At 44.8% G+C, this 18,737-nt stretch overlaps 1 protein-coding gene across 5 annotated transcripts in view; it reads left to right on the top strand.

Moving 5' to 3' along the window:
• Positions 1 to 18,737, top strand: part of TSPAN4 (tetraspanin 4) — a 381,566-nt gene that overhangs the window by 131,794 nt on the left and 231,035 nt on the right. For 4 of the 5 annotated variants that reach the window (XM_030451169.1, XM_030451174.1, XM_030451172.1 and 1 more), the window contains exon 2: positions 3,941 to 4,008. The exons of the other annotated variant lie outside the window; for it this stretch is intronic. The gene's annotated coding sequence lies outside the window, so the exon portion shown is untranslated. The remainder of the gene's footprint in view (positions 1 to 3,940; positions 4,009 to 18,737) is intronic. 5 annotated transcript variants of the gene reach the window in all.

The following is an 18,737-nucleotide window of genomic DNA, read 5'->3' as shown; positions in this document are numbered from 1 at the left end:
TGGGTCAGCTCTGCCCTAAGAGCCCTTCAGACATCAGTGACCATCACACTTGGGTTCTGTAGAGGTTTGTTCCCTATTCCAGGGGTTGCCATCCCTTCCCTGTCCTGTTAAACCTCCTCTGCTTTTAACTTCCAGCCTTTAAGTCTCTCCCTTCTTCCCTTTTTCTCTTCCTCTGGGAGGGAAGGTGGAGGGGAGCAAGAGAGAGAGATTCTGGTCTCTGGGTGGTTTTGCCCTGACCACCAAACCAACAGCTGGAAAAGGGAATCCATTTGTCTCCAAAAGGACCCATTTGTCTCCGTGAGGTCTTTACCTGAGAGTTCTCCCAAGATCTCTTTCTGTTCCTACTACATCCATACCCCAGCTATAAAATGCTCTCTGGGAAACAGGGTTTGATGCATTTTCCAGTTGTGAGTGAGCTGTTCCTGTGCTGGAGATGCACTTCAGATTGAAGACACTATGGGGGAAAGTAGATTTTGTATCTTCTGTAGCACTGTGAGCCCTGTGCCCGATGCAGTGATGCTGTTTTAAGCAGCAGAAGTGTTCAGAAATGGGCAAACACACAGCAGTACAGTCAGTGGTTTGTAACCTCCTCTCTCTCAGGATTTTTTCTAACTTGCAAGCTCTACTTGAACTGTTTAATTTATGGAATAGCTTTTTCATTTCTTTTATCTTCTCAGTACTTCTGCTGAGATGAGAGTGTGCTTAAATGGGAAGGAATGGCCCCATTTCTTCTGTCTGTCTAATTAATCTATCTCATTTGTTCAGCAATAGACCATACCTGTGGGTTTTTTGGTTATTTTTTTTTTTTTATTTACTCTCCAAGTGTAAGGGAGGAGTGCTGAACATCTGTGTCTGTTCTCATAGAGTCTGTTCAGGTGAACACAACCCATCCTAGAATCACAGAATCATAGGATGGGCTGGGTTGGAAGGGACCTCAGAGATCACCAAGTCCAACCCTTGATCCACTCCCCCCGTGGTTCCCAGCCCATGGCACTCAGTGCCACATCCAGGCTCTTTGGAAAGATCTCCAGACACGGAGAATCCACTCCTTCCCTGGGCAGCCCATTCCAATGCCTGATCACCCTCTCCAGAAAGAAATTCTTTCTCATCTCCAACCTAAACCTCCCCTGGCACAACTTGAGACCCTGCCCTCTTGTCTTGCTGAGAGTTGCCTGGGAGCAGAGCCCGACCCCCCCCCTGGCTCCAACCTCCTTTCAGGGAGTTGGAGAGAGTGATGAGGTCTCCCCTGAGCCTCCTCTTCTCCAGCCTCAACACCCTCAGCTCCCTCAGCCCTTCCTCACAGCATCTCTGCTGGATCCCTTCACAGCCTCCTTGCTCTTCTCTGGACCTGCTCCAGCACCTCAAGCTCCTTCCTGAGGGGCTGAGGGGCCCAGAACTGGACACAGGACTCAAGCTGTGGCCTCCCCAGGGCTGAGCACAGGGGCAGAATCCCTTCCCTGGACCTGCTGGCCACGCTGTTCCTGAGCCAGCCCAGGATGCCATTGGCCTTCTTGGCCACCTGGGCACACTGCTGGCTCCTCTTCAGCTTCCTGGCAATCCTGTGCCATCCTTTTCACCTGCAGTGGGTGCTTGAAGTTCCCCCCTTTGGGTGAGCTGGAACTGAAGGAAGGAAAGGCCACCAGGAGAAGAAGTGTCAAAAGCCTTGGAGGCCTTTTGGAAGTTAAATCACTCTCTGATCCCCCGGTTATTTGTAGCCAGACTACCAGGTCTTTAAGTACCTTCTGGCTTTGAGGATCAGTCTGAAGGTTTAAGTGTCCATTCTTGATGGTTTCTCTCACTTGAAGTGCACTCTCTGGCTCTGAGCAATTACTGCATCAGTCACTGCAGTGGCACAAAAACCCTGGTTATTCACCTTATAATATTCTCCACTTCAGCCTTTTCTCCTCAAAGCCTTTCAGCCCTTCTGCAGTTGGGGTGAGAGGGAACGAGGAGCACGGGCAGAGCTGAGCAGAGCCCCAGCACTTGATAAACTCCTTTTTTCTCAGGTTCTCTGGGCTCCTGGGGGAAGGGAAGTGTCAGAACCAAGCCAGGTTGTTACTGCAGCCTCCTGGGAGCAGGCTGGCAGAATGCTGGTGTCCTGGCTGTCTGCACGGGGACAGAATCAGACATCTGCACCAAGTGCCCCGTGGGCTTTGGGGAGACTTCTTGGGTAGCTGAAAAGCTGGATGTGAGGTTTATCCTTACAGAAGTGAAGGGCCCAGAGAGGATCAGGGGGCTGGAGCATTTCTCCTGTGAGGAAAGGCTGAGGGAGGTTGGGCTATTCAGTTTCAAACATATATATATATATATTTATATATTAATATATATTTATATATTATATTTATGTATTTATATACATATATATTTTTAGATATATTTATATACCAGATATACATTTATATACCATATATATTTTTATATATTTATATATTATATACAATATATATATTTATATATTCTATTTATATATTTATACACCATATATATTTTTATATATTTATACATTTATATACCATATACATTTATATACCATATATATTTATATTGATATACCATATATATTTATATATATTTATGTATTTATATATTTATATACATATATGTATATAAATAAAAATAAAAATTTATATACTTTTTAATATATTTTTATATATTTATATATATTAAAATATGGTATATAGATACCTGAAGGGAGGATGCAAAGGTTGGAGCCGTGTCCCAGTGCCAGGACAGGAGGCAGTGGCACAAACTGACCCACAGTGGGTTCTGTCTGAACATCAGGAAAACAATTTTATTTTTTTTTTCTTTTTTTTTCTGTGACTGAGCACAGTTTGCCGAGAGAGCTTGTGGGGTTTTCATCTTTGGAGGTTTTTAAAAGCTGTCTGGAGAGGATGCTGAGCATCTGGCTGCTGCTGGCCCTGCTGAGCAGAGGGGTTGTGCCAGATCCCTTCCAACCTGAACACCTCTGTGCTGCTGTTTGAACACAGAGCATCCCATGGGCAGTGACCTGACCAGCTGGAGGATTAATTTTCCTCTTGTCTTGTCTCCTCCAGTGCCATGTGCAGGCTTTGGTACAGAACTGTGTTAATAACAACAGGTTTTGCTGTTCTAGCAACACTTTAAAAAAAAAAAAAATTGACTTCTTTTTACTTTATTAAAACCCCTGTGATTTCTGTATACATGATGTCTTGGGAAGCTCTCAGCTTTCGTTACAAAATGTAACTTAAAGGTTCACTTTTTTGTGCTTATAGAGAAAAGATGAAAAAACTTTCTAAAGAGCCAAATCTGAGGTAACAAATTCTAATGCTCAGGTATTCTATGAAAATACTTTGATTTTAGGAAGCTGATTTTTTTATTTTCCTTCACATGAACTTGGCAGTGCCAGTGTCTTGTATCACCTCTTCAATACATTTTTATCCCCCCCCCCACTGGATGTATACATGATGTATTCTGGATCAGTAGAGTTTGTGTATGCCTCTTTTTTGGAGCCTCAAGGCTGTGAAATGCTGGCTCCTGATGCAGTGTTTAATGGGATTCAGGTGATACCAAGCAGCTGAGAGTGCTCCCCAGTTCTAATGAAGTGCTTGAAGACCCTGGGTGGGATCCTCCTGGGTGGGAGGATCCTTCTCCTTGGAAAAGGGAGCTGAAGTCCCATGGGAAGTGAAGAACTTGTTCCCAAGGTTGGGAAGATGCTGTCCCCAGTGTCACTGTTGTCCTTCTGGTGACTTCATGAGCCAAGGGGGCAGTTCCAGGTACCACCCTTTCACCATCACATCAATGGGAACTCACACCTTGCCAGCTCTTTCTCTGCTGGGTTTCAAGTCCTGCTATTTTAGTCCCTATAATGAGTGGGGGTGTTTTTGTCCTTCCCAAAAGGCAGAGTTGTTTCCTTGTGTTTTGCAGAAGGCAATGCCTCTGACACTAAGCTCTTGTTTTGCAGGTTTGCTGATCCAGGAGAGGTGACCTTGGGATCACATCAGGTGCTCTGAGCTCTCGCTCCTCCAGCAGGTATGGCAAGGTTTGGGCTTTCTTGAGCTAAAGTAAGATAATTTCCCCGTGGAAAGCTTATTAAAGAGCAGAAAAGAGAATTTGCACAAGCATTTTATGATCAGGCTGGTGTAAGAGGTGCTGCTGCTGCTTCTCTAAGTGTGGGTATCTGGATGAGATTGTGCTGAGAGCCCTTTGGGTGAGGGGACTGAATTGGGCATTGAATTATTACCTGAAGATGCTCTTTTTTTTTTTAATCAGTATCACTGAAAAACTAATCTAACTTCAAGTGATGTGGGTACTGTTTGCCCCCAAATCAGAAAGCAACTCTGTTATGTCCAAGGCAAGTAGTAATAATAATAATAATAATAATAATAATAATAATAATAATAATAATAAATCATCATCACGTTTTCTAACTAGTGAATGAAATCTTTCCATTTTTGTTCTTTCCCCTTGAACCTGTGTCTTCTGTGCACAGTCTGTATTTCAGATAAGGAAACAACAAACCCATGTTATAAAACAAACGTGTTATAAAATAGTTATAAAAATACCTTGAGGTGTTATAAAAATAGTTGAGGTGTTGAAGAACACCTGGTGGTAAGGGAGAGACAGAGAAACAGAATAAAAAGAGAGGTGCTGCAACATCTGGCCCAGTTGCTGTAAGTATGGAGTTGGTGACTTGGTGACTCAGCAGCACAGGACTGGGACACCAGGATGTATTTAGGATAATCTCACATAACACAACCACTGGAGTGGGGAGAGGCAAAGAAGAAAAGACATTGGAATTTTAGGTCTCCAGAGGGTCACTCTTCTCCCTTTCTTTTGTTTATCTGTAGTGCTTCCCATTTCTGGTCTCCTTTAAACAGTTCCAGTGGATATAATGACCAGCCCCAACCTCCAGCTGAAAGTCAGATTTTCTCAGAAATATGGAAAGGAAACCAGTTTTTGGTTTGCAGTTGCAGCAGAAATCTGGATGGGAGCAAACAGCAAGCACGTGGTGGGGAGAAGGTGCTGGGGACACCCAGGAGAGGAGTCCCCACTGCAGGGGGACTTTAGCTGGGACTTGCAGGCTTTGCAGATTTATTAAATCTGTGGAATTCTGCATCCCATGTGAGCTGAGGATTTGGGTCTGTTGTGTGAGGCAGAACTGGTGTGAAGTACCTGGATTAATACTGATTTTTGACTTGGGTGTTCTCAGACTCTCAAAGGATGGGTGTCTATCAGGAACTTTGTGTTTCTTGGTGTTCTGTGACCCTTTTCCTCCAGTTCCCAGCTCTCTGGTGCTTTGTGGGAAAAGCCTTTGCTTTTCCTTGTATTTATGTCTTCCACATAAGTTACAACTGGAATTAAAATCTGTGGTATATAATTAACATTATTCCAGGCCAATTGAATTGAATCAATCAAATCTCATCAATTTATGCTAGATAATAACTTTCTGATCACTTTTCCACCCCTTGTGTTGTCTGATAAGACTAAAATACCTGTTGTTTACAGGCCTTTCAGCAGGGCTGCTGAGTCCATGAGGGTTTCCCACTTAAATGGAGCAGGTTCATTAGGTAGAGTTGTCCTGATTTAATAGAATCTGTAATTGGACTAGGGGATGGTTTTGTTCTCTGAATTACTGTGTCAAAACTTGGGCAACTTTGCTTTCCATTTTAAAAATGAATTTCAGGTTCAGGCCAGGGAAATGCAGCAGCTGGGTTGACCCAATTTTCTGCCTTGCCAGTGATGATTTTGTTGTTTTAGTTTGGTTATATATTTAACTCAATAGGCAAGGATCAGAGAAGCACAGGAGGCTTCTTTCTTTGCTTTGATACTGTAAAAATTCAAAGAGCATCACTGGATAATGTAGAGGATTCAGCTCTTAGGGCCCTGTTTTCTCCCTTACCCCAGCGTGTAAAGTGGGCAGGAAAAACCCCAAACTAAATCTGTTCCTCTGCAGCAAATGTTTATTTTGAGTCTTTAAGGTTGTCTGTAAGGATTGTAGGCATAGCCTTTTTTTCTGTGTTGTTTTAGTGTGGTGTTCTCTGGTGGGTGCCAAAGGCTGAGGGAATGCTGGGGGGTGTTTTCAGGCAGTGGGGAATGGATTTGGTTATGGATTACACAAGTAGTATTTCACCATTGAAATCAGGTAGTGTGAAGTGTTCACTGAGAGGTGAATTTTAGCTAAAAGTGTCACTTCTGCTGTACAGAAGGTGGACTGGGCAAAAAATGGCAAATTGTTGTTTCCTGTTGCTGGCAGGAAGGGAGGGAGGGAGATGTCTGTCTGTGCTGGGGTCTGCATATCCCAGAGCTGGAGCTGTCAGGTTGTATGCCCAGAGGGATTTGAAGTGATCTTTGTGCTGTGAAAAGCCTTTTTTACCCACGTGTTTGATGGAAGGAGGGGGATGATTGTGTAAAGGGGTTTTGCTTTGCTTTCCCCACCAGTTTTTGGTTTTCTTGAGCTCCTCCTGCCTCTGGCCTGACTCCTGACAGGCAGACTGCTTTTTGCCATGCTGAACACCTTGAGGCAGAGGGGATGGAGAACACCTACAGGCTCCTTTGACATCAATAAGGTGTGAAAAATCTCATTTTCATAAGCCCTTTTCCCTGTATAAATGACAACAAAACAGTGAAGCTGAAATCCAGATTTTAGACCAAATAGTGAGAGCAGAAATCTCAGTGCAGGAAAGAGCTTGGTGAAGAAGACCCAGGCAGCATGGGGTTATGAAGGGCAGGTCCTGTCTGACCAACCTGAGCTCCTTTTATGATGAGGTGACCCAGCTGGGAGATGAGGGGAAGGCTGGGGATGGAGTCTGCCTGGAATTCAGCAAAGCTTTTGACACCATTCCCGCAGCATTCTCCTGGGAAAGCTGTCAGCCCAGGGCTCAGACAGGAGCACTCTGGGCTGGGTTAGGAACTGCTGGAGGCCACAGAGTGGTGCTGAATGGTGCTGATCCAGTTGGTGGCTGTTGTGTCCCCCAGGGACCAGTGTTGGGCCCAGCTCTGTTCAGTATCTTTATTGATGATTTAGATCAGGGGATTGAGTCCATCATCAGCAAATCCACAGATGACACCAAGCTGGGGGGGAGTGTGGATCAGCTGGAAGGCAGGAGGGCTCTGCAGAGGGACCTGGACAGACTGGAGAGTTGGGCTGATCCCAACGGGATGAGGTTCAACATTCCAAGTGCCGGGTCCTGCACTTTGGCCACAACAACCCCATGGGGAGCTCCAGGCTGGGCACAGAGTGGCAGAAAGGGACCTGGGAGTCTGGATTGCCAGGAAGCTGAAGAGGAGCCAGCAGTGTGCCCAGGTGGCCAAGAAGGCCAATGGCATCCTGGGCTGGCTCAGGAACAGCGTGGGCAGCAGGTCCAGGGAAGGGATTCTGCCCCTGTGCTCAGCCCTGGGGAGGCCACAGCTTGAGTCCTGTGTCCAGTTCTGGGCCCCTCAGCCCCTCAGGAAGGAGCTTGAGGTGCTGGAGCAGGTCCAGAGAAGAGCAAGGAGGCTGTGAAGGGATCCAGCAGAATTGCTGTGAGGAAGGGCTGAGGGAGCTGGGGGTGTTGAGGCTGGAGAAGAGGAGGCTCAGGGGAGACCTCATCACTCTCTGCAACTCCCTGAAAGGAGGTTGGAGCCAGGGGGGGGTCGGGCTCTGCTCCCAGGCAACTCTCAGCAAGACAAGAGGGCAGGGTCTCAAGTTGTGCCAGGGGAGGTTTAGGTTGGAGATGAGAAAGAATTTCTTTCTGGAGAGGGTGATCAGGCATTGGAATGGGCTGCCCAGGGAAGTAGTGGATTCTCCGTGTCTGGAGATCTTTCCAAAGAGCCTGGATGTGGCACTGAGTGCCATGGGCTGGGAACCACGGGGGGAGTGGATCAAGGGTTGGACTTGATGAGCTCTGAGGTCCCTTCCAACCCAGCCCATTCTATGATTTTATATATATATATATATATTTATATATTTATAAGAGTTTCTGTCTGCTCATCTGTGAGTACCTTGGTCAAGGGAAGGAACACACTGTGCCAGGGAGTCCCCAAAATTCCCCTCCCTCAGCAGCCCCTAAGCTGGATCTTGGCTGAGCACATCCCTCTGCTCTCAGGACAGAAACAGGGCTTGCAGGAACCTGGATTGCAAAGTTCCCTTCCTGCAGACTTCCCCAAAGGTCCCGCTTGCCTTCTGAGAGATTCTGTATTTCCCCATTTCTGAATTTCTTATTTTTTCTCTTTTGAGAATCACTGGGAGACAAGGGGACTTGATTAATAGCATCTACACAGAAGGAGGGGTCAGAATTAGCTTTTTAACCCTACAGGTCTGCTTTATTTGTAAAAACACGTAAACAATCTCTGTAGAAGAAAAAAAAGTGTTTTTTCCAAGCAGGTTTAATTGCCAGTATGCCACACTGAAAGGAGGAATAACAGCTTTTTATTATGATTAGGGATAGATAGAAATTCCTGGAGCACCTTTTTAGTCTAGACAGAGGCCAAGGAGTGCAGCATTTTTCATGCTTTGTTGTAGTGACAATGTCATTTGGAAAGCATACAGGAAAAATTAAGTGTTACTGATAGGGTCTTGTTTTGTGGTGGTAAGTAATTATTAGGATGGGCTCTTACTGTCATCTTTGTTTTGCAGGAAGCAATTCAAATGAATGGAAGTCAGGCTGTATCCTGTGCTGCTGTTTGACATCTGAGATGCTTGTGCAGTTGATAGGGAGCTTTTATTCTCTTCCTGTTATAGATTTGGTGATTATTTTAGGGGGTTTGGTGGTAATAAAAACCCAGAACTCTTGCAACAAGCTTTGTGCTGATAGATCTCAGTGTTTTGTGCAGTCTGATTAACCTCAGATATAAAGGAGTTTTCCCCAAGGATGACCTGGCTTGCAGGAGAGTTGGGATCAGGATCCCTGCCCTGGAACCTCAGCACTGGGCTCCCTCTGCCCAACCACGCAGCCTCTGCTTGGCTTTGCTCATCCACCTCTCCGTGGCATCATTCCTCCTGAGGGTCTGGGGAAGCTTTTAGGTTCTCCAGATATTAATCAGTAATCTTTTTGTCAGCACTAAATGAAGTTTAAGGAAGAGCTGCAAAAAAAAGCACAGCCTTTTGTGTTAGCAAACCATCCCTGCCAAATGCAGAAAGGAATGCAATTTATGGCTCCCCAAGAGATTTATTCTTTTATCTTGACTAATTTATTTCTAAAGTAGTTTGACATTATTTGTCTGACTTATCTCTTGTTTTAGGGAAATTTTGTTTTATTTCCCTTGAGAAGGCCTGAAATGTTGAGCAGAAAATACAGCAGCTCCTGTCATTGTTTTTTCACCAGGAAATGTGAAGTCACAGACTCGAGCATCAGCTCTCTAGTAAAGGAGAAATCTGGGCTTGTGGTTATGATGCTCAGGAGACTGAGATCTGAATCCAAAGAGTATCCCAGCCCCTCTGTACTAAGCTGCTTATACCTCAATCCTACAAAGCAGTTTTAAGCCCTGCACTCTCCACCTCTAAAATGTGAAATTCAGGTGGGGTTTTGCTTCCTCTGTCCCTGCCCCTATCCCAGCACCTGCAGTCAGGATCAACAGGAATTGCAGGGAAGGGGAGCACAGGGCTGAACCCCCTGGGTTCCTTCCCAACACCAAAACTGGAGGACAGATGTGACTTAAAATATGGATGTTGGTGCTGTCAGTAATGGGAAGTATAATGGTGCCTGGAATGTCTTAACAAGGAGTTAACAAGCAATTAATTTCAAATTAATTTTTTAATTCCAAATTATTTCTTCTTCAGCTGCTCCAGCCATGCTTGATAGCAGTTGAAATCTTTTAGATTTAATGGGTTTGGGTTGTTTTGGGGGGTTTTTTTGTGATGACATTCTGGTGTCCAGTCCCCTCTGCTGTACTTCTTGATTTCCTGATCACACACACACACACACACACACATTCTCCATTAACACCTTAAATATTTAATTTGATGATGGTCTTTGGGAGGCTGTGTCAGTAGGAAGGTTCTGTTGAGTTGCTAGGAGAAAGCTCAGTGAGTCAGATCAGAAGCAAAGAAAACCATCTGAGGGTTGATTTGAAGTTTTCTGGGTGTGAGTGTTGCCAGTTTTAGTCAACAAAGATGAAAAATGTTTAATTAGTAGAAGCGTGGATGAAGGGATGTGCTGCTACAGTATTTTGGGAGATCTGTGCATTTGGGTTTGACATCTAAAAAATGTGTCACTTTCCTGTCTTCATATTAGAGAAAATTGTCAGGTAACTGAAACAAGCAACTAGAGCCAGAACACATTATTATTATTGACAATTATAATAAACAGAATACATATTTTAGAGGAATACCCACAGCTAAAAGGAGTCTAAAACTGAGCTCTGCAAAAAGAAATTTCTTTATCCAATAATATACAACATCCAAGGAAGCCTCTGCTTTTTGAGAAGAGCTCTTGAAAAAATGTAGGAAGCTTCTTGAAGCAAAGATAATTGCATTCTTCCTTATATAAATCACATTGTCTTAGGGAAGTCACTCATGTGCTTAAACCTGTGGAAAATCTATGAAACCACAGGAACCACAGAACCACGGGGCCTTTGTTCCTTTTATAGATCAGGTCTTATGTTGGGCCAGCATCTGAGCATGGGCTGCTAAGAGAGAGAGCCTTTACTTGTTGGGTTTTTAACCCAGGCTGATGTGAGCACTTCTTTTCTGGGTCAACTGATTTCATCACAAACATTTTAATTGCAGTCGAGCTGTCTTGTTTGCAGCAGTTATAAAAAAAATAAAATCAGGCTTCTGAAAGCAATGATGGCAAAAGTGGCTTCTGTAAGGATGAGGCAAGAACTTCCAGCTCAGTTAATCCCTAATTCCTGTAATGAGTGACCCCATCTTCCAGCTTCTTAGGGTGGCTTTGGTGCTGGGAAAGTCTGACCTTTGGTGGCATCTCAGGAGCTGCAGAGCTCCAAGCATGTTTAGAAACTGCTCTTCTGCTGCCTGAGTGGCAAAGGGAAAAATATTTGGTGTCAAAGACACAAAGTGGAGATGGCTGAGAGAAGGATTTCTGTCTGGGCTGGCTCTGCTCAGCTGCTCAGCAAAACTTCTTGGGGACCCCCAGTGAAGATGGCTGTGAAGGTGATGCCAATGGGTAGAATACATCTAGAAAATGTAAAACTTTTAAAGTCTCAGCTCAACATGGTGCTGGGACATCCCAGAGAAACAGCAGTCTTAGTAGGGTTGGACCAGGTGATGCCTGAGGTCCCTTTCCACCCGGCATTCTGTGATTCCGTGAAGATGCTGCCACTTCTAAGGTGCCATGGAATTGCACAACCTGATCAGTGGTATCACTGACACGTTTGTTTCTTCTTCACTCTACAGGTAATGGACAAGTGATGAAAACCTTTTCCTTTGAGCAAAGGGGCAGAGAAAGCCTCCTTTGGGCCACCACCTCTTTTCTCCCTGAGGCTCTGCCAGTGTCACCTGGGGGGGTTGCCAAGTTGGGGGGGACTTCCCTGGAGTTCAGAGCTCTGTGCTGTGACAGAGCAGTTTGCATAAAACATATTCCTTGCTGGCCAGAAGTCATGCAAGGTGCTTAGCAGTTTACCTGTCTCTCTCTTTTCACTGTGAAGCTGAACCTGCACCCCTCTTGAAAAGTAAATGGCAGCTTGAACTTCTCCATAGTGTCCAAAATAGGGTGTTGTGAACATGAGACAGGGTATTTTCCTTCTGATGCAATAGCAGGGAAGCTTTTCCCCCCTCAGCTTGGCCAGGACTTCACCAGGCACAGAGAGGAAACAGCAAGGTAATAAAGAGGCACAACCTCTGTGTTTCATTCTTAGCTACTGGGTGTAAACTCACAGTGAGACAGGAGCTACGCTAAAACCCTGATCCATCAGTCTTTTCCAATAGATCCATCATCTATTCCGAGAGATTTGACTCAAGCTCTTTCAGTCCAACTTGTAGTAATTTTGGCTTGCCAACTCAGGAAAAAAGGAGAGATGAAAATACCACCCTCCTGGAGGATACCTGTTCAGCAGTATGGCCCCTGCCTGGTGTCAGCAGCACTAAATCCCAGCTCTTGATGAGCTCCTTGTGCTGTAAGGAAATTCTTCCTCTGGTCACAGCCTACCAGCTGGTTACTGCAGGAGGAAATGCTGGATTCTCTTCATTGCTCTGCCCATTCTGATTCCCATCCCTGTTTCTTCTCAATGCAGTGGATACTTTTCCTTCTTTGGTTTCTTCTGTAATCTCACAGCTTGTACTGGAAGTGACCTAAGTGGGCAGTAAGGACTTGAAGTTTCAGGAAAAATGAGCAAAGCTGAAGGGAAAGTCAAATTCATTAGGAAAATTTCCCTTCATGACCAGGCAAAACCTACAGCCTGCCTAATCCTGGACTTTTCCTTGGATAAACTACTTTAGGTTAATTACACAGATACAACCCCCTGTGAGGACATCTGCTCTGGAGTAAGACTGTCTGTCTGGAAATGGAACTCTTGAAAGCACTTGCAAGTATTTGTCCTGTGGCAGCTGCTGTGATTAATTTCTAAGCATAGCAGGACCTGCAGTGATTCCAGCTGCCTTTGTTCTGCACCTTTCTGCTGGCTTCATGTGGCTCAGGAGCTGTCCCCAGTCGTGGGTCAGGTGCAGAATTGTGCCCTTTCATTTTATTCAAAGAAGCAGAAATAAATAATGTGTATGTGTGCTGACCCCACAGACCTTCCCCCCTTTGCCTCCAGCTCTTTCATGGCATTAGGGTGTAAATGTGAGAAGCCCTCAAGTCAGACAAGGATATTTGGCTTAGAAAATGAGAGGTCAGTGCATCACAGGAAGCAAGATGTGGGGGAGGTGGGAACGTGTCCAATGAAAATGACTGGGAAAAGGCAAGGGATGAGTCCTTGGGGAGAGAAAAACAGAAATAAGAGGAGCAGAAGCAGGAGAAAATGCAAGGAGAAGCTGCAGCATCCTGGTGACATTGAAGTGAGCAGTTGTTAATACAGAGGAATCCCTGGTGACTTTGGATGTGCTTTTCAGAGCTGGAGCTCTGCTTGTTTCCCTGCCACACTGTCCCAGAACTACTTCTTCATCACCCAGAGGTTGCAATCAGCCACCCATTGCCTCTCAATTCCTGGTGCTGTCTACAGGCACTAACTGGGTGAGCTCTGCTTTTGCTCTAGGATTGATGCTGTAGCTCAGCTGGGGGCCTGATGTGGAGTCTCAGCCTCCAAAAGCCTCCAAGCAGGTCCTAGAGCTCTCTGCAGGGTCCCCAGAGGAGGGTAGCAGCATTCAGCTCCAGTACAGCCATTTAACACTGAAAAAAATAAATGCTGTTCACCTCTGTGGTTTCTTGATGGACTTTACAGTTTTATGACTGTCTGGGTAACACCTCACAGAAACTTGGTGAAAGAGCCAATTCCTATTTCCAGTAGGAATGGGAAAATACAGCAAGAGCAAGAATAAAGAAGAGCTGGGGGTTACCTCCAGCTTGCCTGGGTGCTTGGCCCCTGCCCCTGAGCAGTGGGCATCACAAAAAATGGATGCTCATGGAGCTCATGGACAGCTTTGTGTTCCTTGGTGTGTTGCTCACTGCTTCCTCATCTTCTGGATGTTCTGCTCCCTTTTGGTTGGTTGGACCAGCAGCTTGTACCTGGCCATGAGCTGACCTGGCTTGGCTGTGTCCAGTACCTGTGATCAGTTCTCAGAGGATCTGCTTGGAGTTCAGGTGGGAAAAGGAGCCCTGTCTGTCACTGCAGGGCTTGGTTTCAGGTCAGCCCCAAGAGTTTGCTAATTCTCCCTCTTCTGGGGTCAGATATTTGGCTGGATAGGAGACGGGTAAAACTAAGTGCCTGCAAACAAGTGTGAGTTCACCCTCACCTTTCATTTATCCTAAAAGGAGGAAATATTATAGATTAGTTATATATATATATATATATATGTGTTATATATATGTAGCACTGAGCAACATCAGCACTTAGTAGCCAGAGAGCAGGTGCTGAGCATGGTTCTGGTTCCATGTCCCTGTCTCGCTACAAACACTGCTTAGACCCAATGGACAAATTTCTGCAGTCAAGCAGTAGAACAACACAAGGTCAAATTTTAAACTGGGGGAAGTTAACCATAGCTTCATTAAGGTTTCATTTATTTCTGTTTCCATTAGTCCAGCTGCCTGAGTTCACAACTCTTATTTAAAGTGTCTCAGTGCCAGTGACTGCATCAGTGTAAGTAAGGAGGGAATGGTGGTGAGAGCAGAGCTGCCCTGAAGGGTTTAAGGTCCTCTTAAACCAGATGTGCTGGCTCTCAAAATAATTAGGGGACCTCAGGCTTTATAGAGTAATGCAGTTTTATTCCAGCTCCTGATATGACAGGTAAATAGTAGCTAAACTTTAATTTACACATCACCCCTTCATGGTGAGTGTCATAAAGATGGAAGCTCATCTGAAAATGGGCTGAAGAGATATCAGGATGAGGGCACTAAAGATAGGCTAGGGGAAGGTGATACACCCTGTGCTATGAATTCTGCAGGTCAGCTCCATAGGGCAAGTGCACATGGTATTTCTCTTAATTTAATAGTTTGAGCTAACTTTGAAGCCTAACTTTTCTGAGAGTGCAGAGATGCTGTTTGTAATGGGGTTTGAAGGTGCTTACAGCCTGTCTCAACACGTCATAGAATCATAGAATCACAGAATCATGGAATGGGCTGGGTTGGAAGGGACCTCAGAGATCACCAAGTCCAACCCTTGATCCACTCCCCCCGTGGTTCCCAGCCCATGGCACTCAGTGCCACATCCAGGCTCTTTGGAAAGATCTCCAGACACGGAGAATCCACTCCTTCCCTGGGCAGCCCATTCCAATGCCTGATCACCCTCTCCAGAAAGAAATTCTTTCTCATCTCCAACCTAAACCTCCCCTGGCACAACTTGAGACCCTGCCCTCTTGTCTTGCTGAGAGTTGCCTGGGAGCAGAGCCCGACCCCCCCCTGGCTCCAACCTCCTTTCAGGGAGTTGCAGAGAGTGATGAGGTCTCCCCTGAGCCTCCTCTTCTCCAGCCTCAACACCCCCAGCTCCCTCAGCCCTTCCTCACAGCAATTCTGCTGGATCCCTTCACAGCCTCCTTGCTCTTCTCTGGACCTGCTCCAGCACCTCAAGCTCCTTCCTGAGGGCTGAGGGGCCCAGAACTGGACACAGGACTCAAGCTGTGGCCTCACCAGGGCTGAGCACAGGGGCAGAATCCCTTCCCTGGACCTGCTGGCCACGCTGTTCCTGAGCCAGCCCAGGATGCCATTGGCCTTCTTGGCCACCTGGGCACACTGCTGGCTCCTCTTCAGCTTCCTGGCAATCCAGACTCCCAGGTCCCTTTCTGCCACTCTGTGCCCAGCCTGGAGCTCCCCATGGGGTTGTTGTGGCCAAAGTGCAGGACCCGGCACTTGGAATGTTGAACCTCATCCCGTTGGGATCAGCCCAACTCTCCAGTCTGTCCAGGTCCCTCTGCAGAGCCCTCCTGCCTTCCAGCTGATCCACACTCCCCCCAGCTTGGTGTCATCTGTGAATTTGCTGATGATGGACTCAATCCCCTGATCTAAATCATCAATAAAGATACTGAACAGAACTGGGCCCAACACTGGTCCCTGGGGGACACAACAGCCACCAACTGGATCAGCACCATTCAGCACCACTCTGTGGCCTCCAGCAGTTCCTAACCCAGCCCAGAGTGCTCCTGTCTGAGCCCTGGGCTGACAGCTTTCCCAGGAGAATGCTGCGGGAATGGTGTCAAAAGCTTTGCTGAATTCCAGGCAGACTCCATCCCCAGCCTTCCCCTCATCTCCCAGCTGGGTCACCTCATCATAAAAGGAGCTCAGGTTGGTCAGACAGGACCTGCCCTTCATAACCCCATGCTGCCTGGGTCTGATCCCTTGTCCATCCTGGAGTTGCTGTGTGATTGCCCCCAGGATGAGCTGCTCCATAACCCTGCCAGGCACTGAGGTCATAAAACAGGGTTGTTTCAAGTTCAGTTTTTATGCAATTCCTTTACATCAGCTGAATATTGCTTCCAGTGTCTCTGAGCTATAAGGGCATTTTTTGTTGTTTTGCCAAGTATTTTCTGCTGCCCAGTTTAATAGAATCTTCCTGAAGGACTGAAGGGAATTTTGATAAGTGTTCAGATGAAAGATGCTATAGCTCAGGTGAAGGGTTGTCCTGGTTTTGGGTGCTTAGCCAGCCCTTAGTTAGGATTTCTGGGCATGGCTGTGGCAAAGATTTACATCTTCATTGCCATTTTGGATTTCTTGAGGAATCGTTTGACTTCAGCAGGCACTAAATCTGCTAAGGGCAGGCATGTCACTATAAAACTGAAGCAGAGACAGGAAATCAGCATTTGTCACGGGGGTGAATTTCCACAAGGCTGGTTTCATACTGCTTTTTGAAAAGCAGCCTGCATGAGAAGTGACAGAAAATGAAATGTTCCTCAGCAGTTCCTGATCTCCCCCCCCATAATATTCCTGCTTATTCAAACCTAAATAGAGAGGACAGACTGCAGGTGTGTTACAGAGCTTCCCATGGGTACAAAGAGTGTTATTTAAAGCATTTCTGAGTAGCCAAGGGTGGGCAGGTTATTCAGCAGGGGGTGTTCAGTGTTTGCTGCCACGGAAGGGCAGATTTTCCCTAATTCCCTGCTTTTCCAGGTGCAGAGAGATCTCTTGGGCTGCCTGGGTTATAAAGGATGCAGCATGTCTGGGGGGTACAGATTGCCCAGAGCACTTGGGACAAGGAAATCAGCATGGGAAGTGTGGAAGCCATGGAGGGAACCTTCCTAAAAGCTGTCAGGGGCACATCAGCAGGAACACCTCTTACAGAAGAGAAAACAGAACAGAAACAGAAACAACAGAAACACTGCTGGAGATGCTCGGCAGAACCAGGGGCTCTGAACAGGGAGAACTCCAAGTATTCCTTCTCCTTGTTCCATGGGAGGTCTGTAACAGAGCTAACTGGGGTAAAACCAAGCTTCTAAGCAATGTGATATCACACCTGGAAAAAAGTCATGATACTCTGCAGCCTGGTTTGTAGTCAAGTAAGCACTGTGCAGTAATCTGTATAAGATGGCATGATCTCTTCATAATATACTTCTGAATGGGTATACAGACGTGTATTTATTCCTGTAGGAAAGCAGACTGTGGAAACATATTAATATATAACTTTTATATATATATTATATATATATATTATCTACATTATAGATAATGTAGATAATATATATAATAATATATATTATATAGGTATGTCTATATATTATATAATGTATATTATAATAGATATTAGTATAATATTATTATATGTAATATAATATACAGAATCTAAATTAATATTATATTATTATATTATAGATAAGATAAAATAATATAGATAATATCTATTGTTATATGCATTATAATATATAATAATATAATAATATATAATATATAATATATAATATATAATATATTATATATTGTATATTATATATTATATATATACATAATATAATATATAATTGTATATACAATATAATATATAATATATAATAAATAATAAATAATATATAATATATACTATGTATTGTATATATATTATGTTGTATATAACACATAATGTGTATATTACATAATGTATATAGTACATATATATTATTATATATAATATAATATATATAATAAAATATATTACATATATTATAATGTATATAATATAATAGATACTATCTATAGATATTATCTATATTAGCTATATTATTCTATATTATTATACTATTATTTTATATATATATGATATATATATAATATATATAATCTATTAGAAACTTTGAGTACCCCTTGTGGGTTTTGGGTGTATTATTTCTGTTTTTCTCTTTGGATCAAGAAGAGGAACAGGGGCTGCAACCCAAAGCTTTCCCTTTTGAGCAGCTCTGTGCTTTGCTGCCTGTCAGACAGTGTGGGGGGACAGTTTCTAAACCAGATTAATTGAGTTTAAACAAAGTTCCCAAGCTTTGCAGAAGCTGTCGGCTTGCAGTTTTCCCCCCTGGTTTGACACTGTCTGGTGTCAAAAAGAAATCAGACTCCAGCATGGTGGGAAGGTGTTGTTCTTCCTTCCCAATTTAGAAGAGTTGCTTTCCAAGTGGGAAGATCTCCAGCGAGTGCTCGAGCTGTGAAGAACACAGCAAGCACAGAGATGCTTTGTAGTCAGTGTCTCCAGGAGACCTTCTGAAGCTTGAGTTTCAACCTGGCTGAGCAAGTTGAGCCCCTCCTTGACAAGAAATGCCTCTCAGGGAGGGGGATTATGAAGCAGTCAGCAGGTAATCTGCTGTTATGTCTGATTTGCTAACCAAAAAAATAGGTTTGCTAATGGTGAATTATTTGCTGTGTTATAGAATCATAGAATGGGCTGGGTTGGAAGGGACCTCAGAGATCATCTTCAAGACCATCCTTCTGTGTTTGTTTTATCCTTCAGGAGCTTGAGCCAGGCTCCCCAGGTCTCATCATTTTATTTTTCCTCAGCTAAAGGAATCCCTCAGTTCCAGGTGTCCCATCCTGGGGCTGCTTTCTGCTCCTGTTGGTGGCCACAGAGGGTTCCTGCATGCGACAAACAGATCACAGAATCACAGAATCACAGAATCACAGAATCATAGACTGGGCTGGGTTGGAAGGGACCTCAGAGATCCCCAAGTCCAACCCTTGATCCACTCCCCCCGTGGTTCCCAGCCCATGGCACTCAGTGCCACATCCAGGCTCTTTGGAAAGATCTCCAGACACGGAGAATCCACTACTTCCCTGGGCAGCCCA

Source organism: Calypte anna, chromosome 5 (assembly GCF_003957555.1).
Source record: "Calypte anna isolate BGI_N300 chromosome 5, bCalAnn1_v1.p, whole genome shotgun sequence".
In the NCBI taxonomy this organism is placed as follows: Eukaryota; Metazoa; Chordata; class Aves; order Apodiformes; family Trochilidae; genus Calypte; species Calypte anna.
Note: the sequence above shows the minus strand (reverse complement) of the source record. Positions and strands in the feature narration are given on the sequence as shown.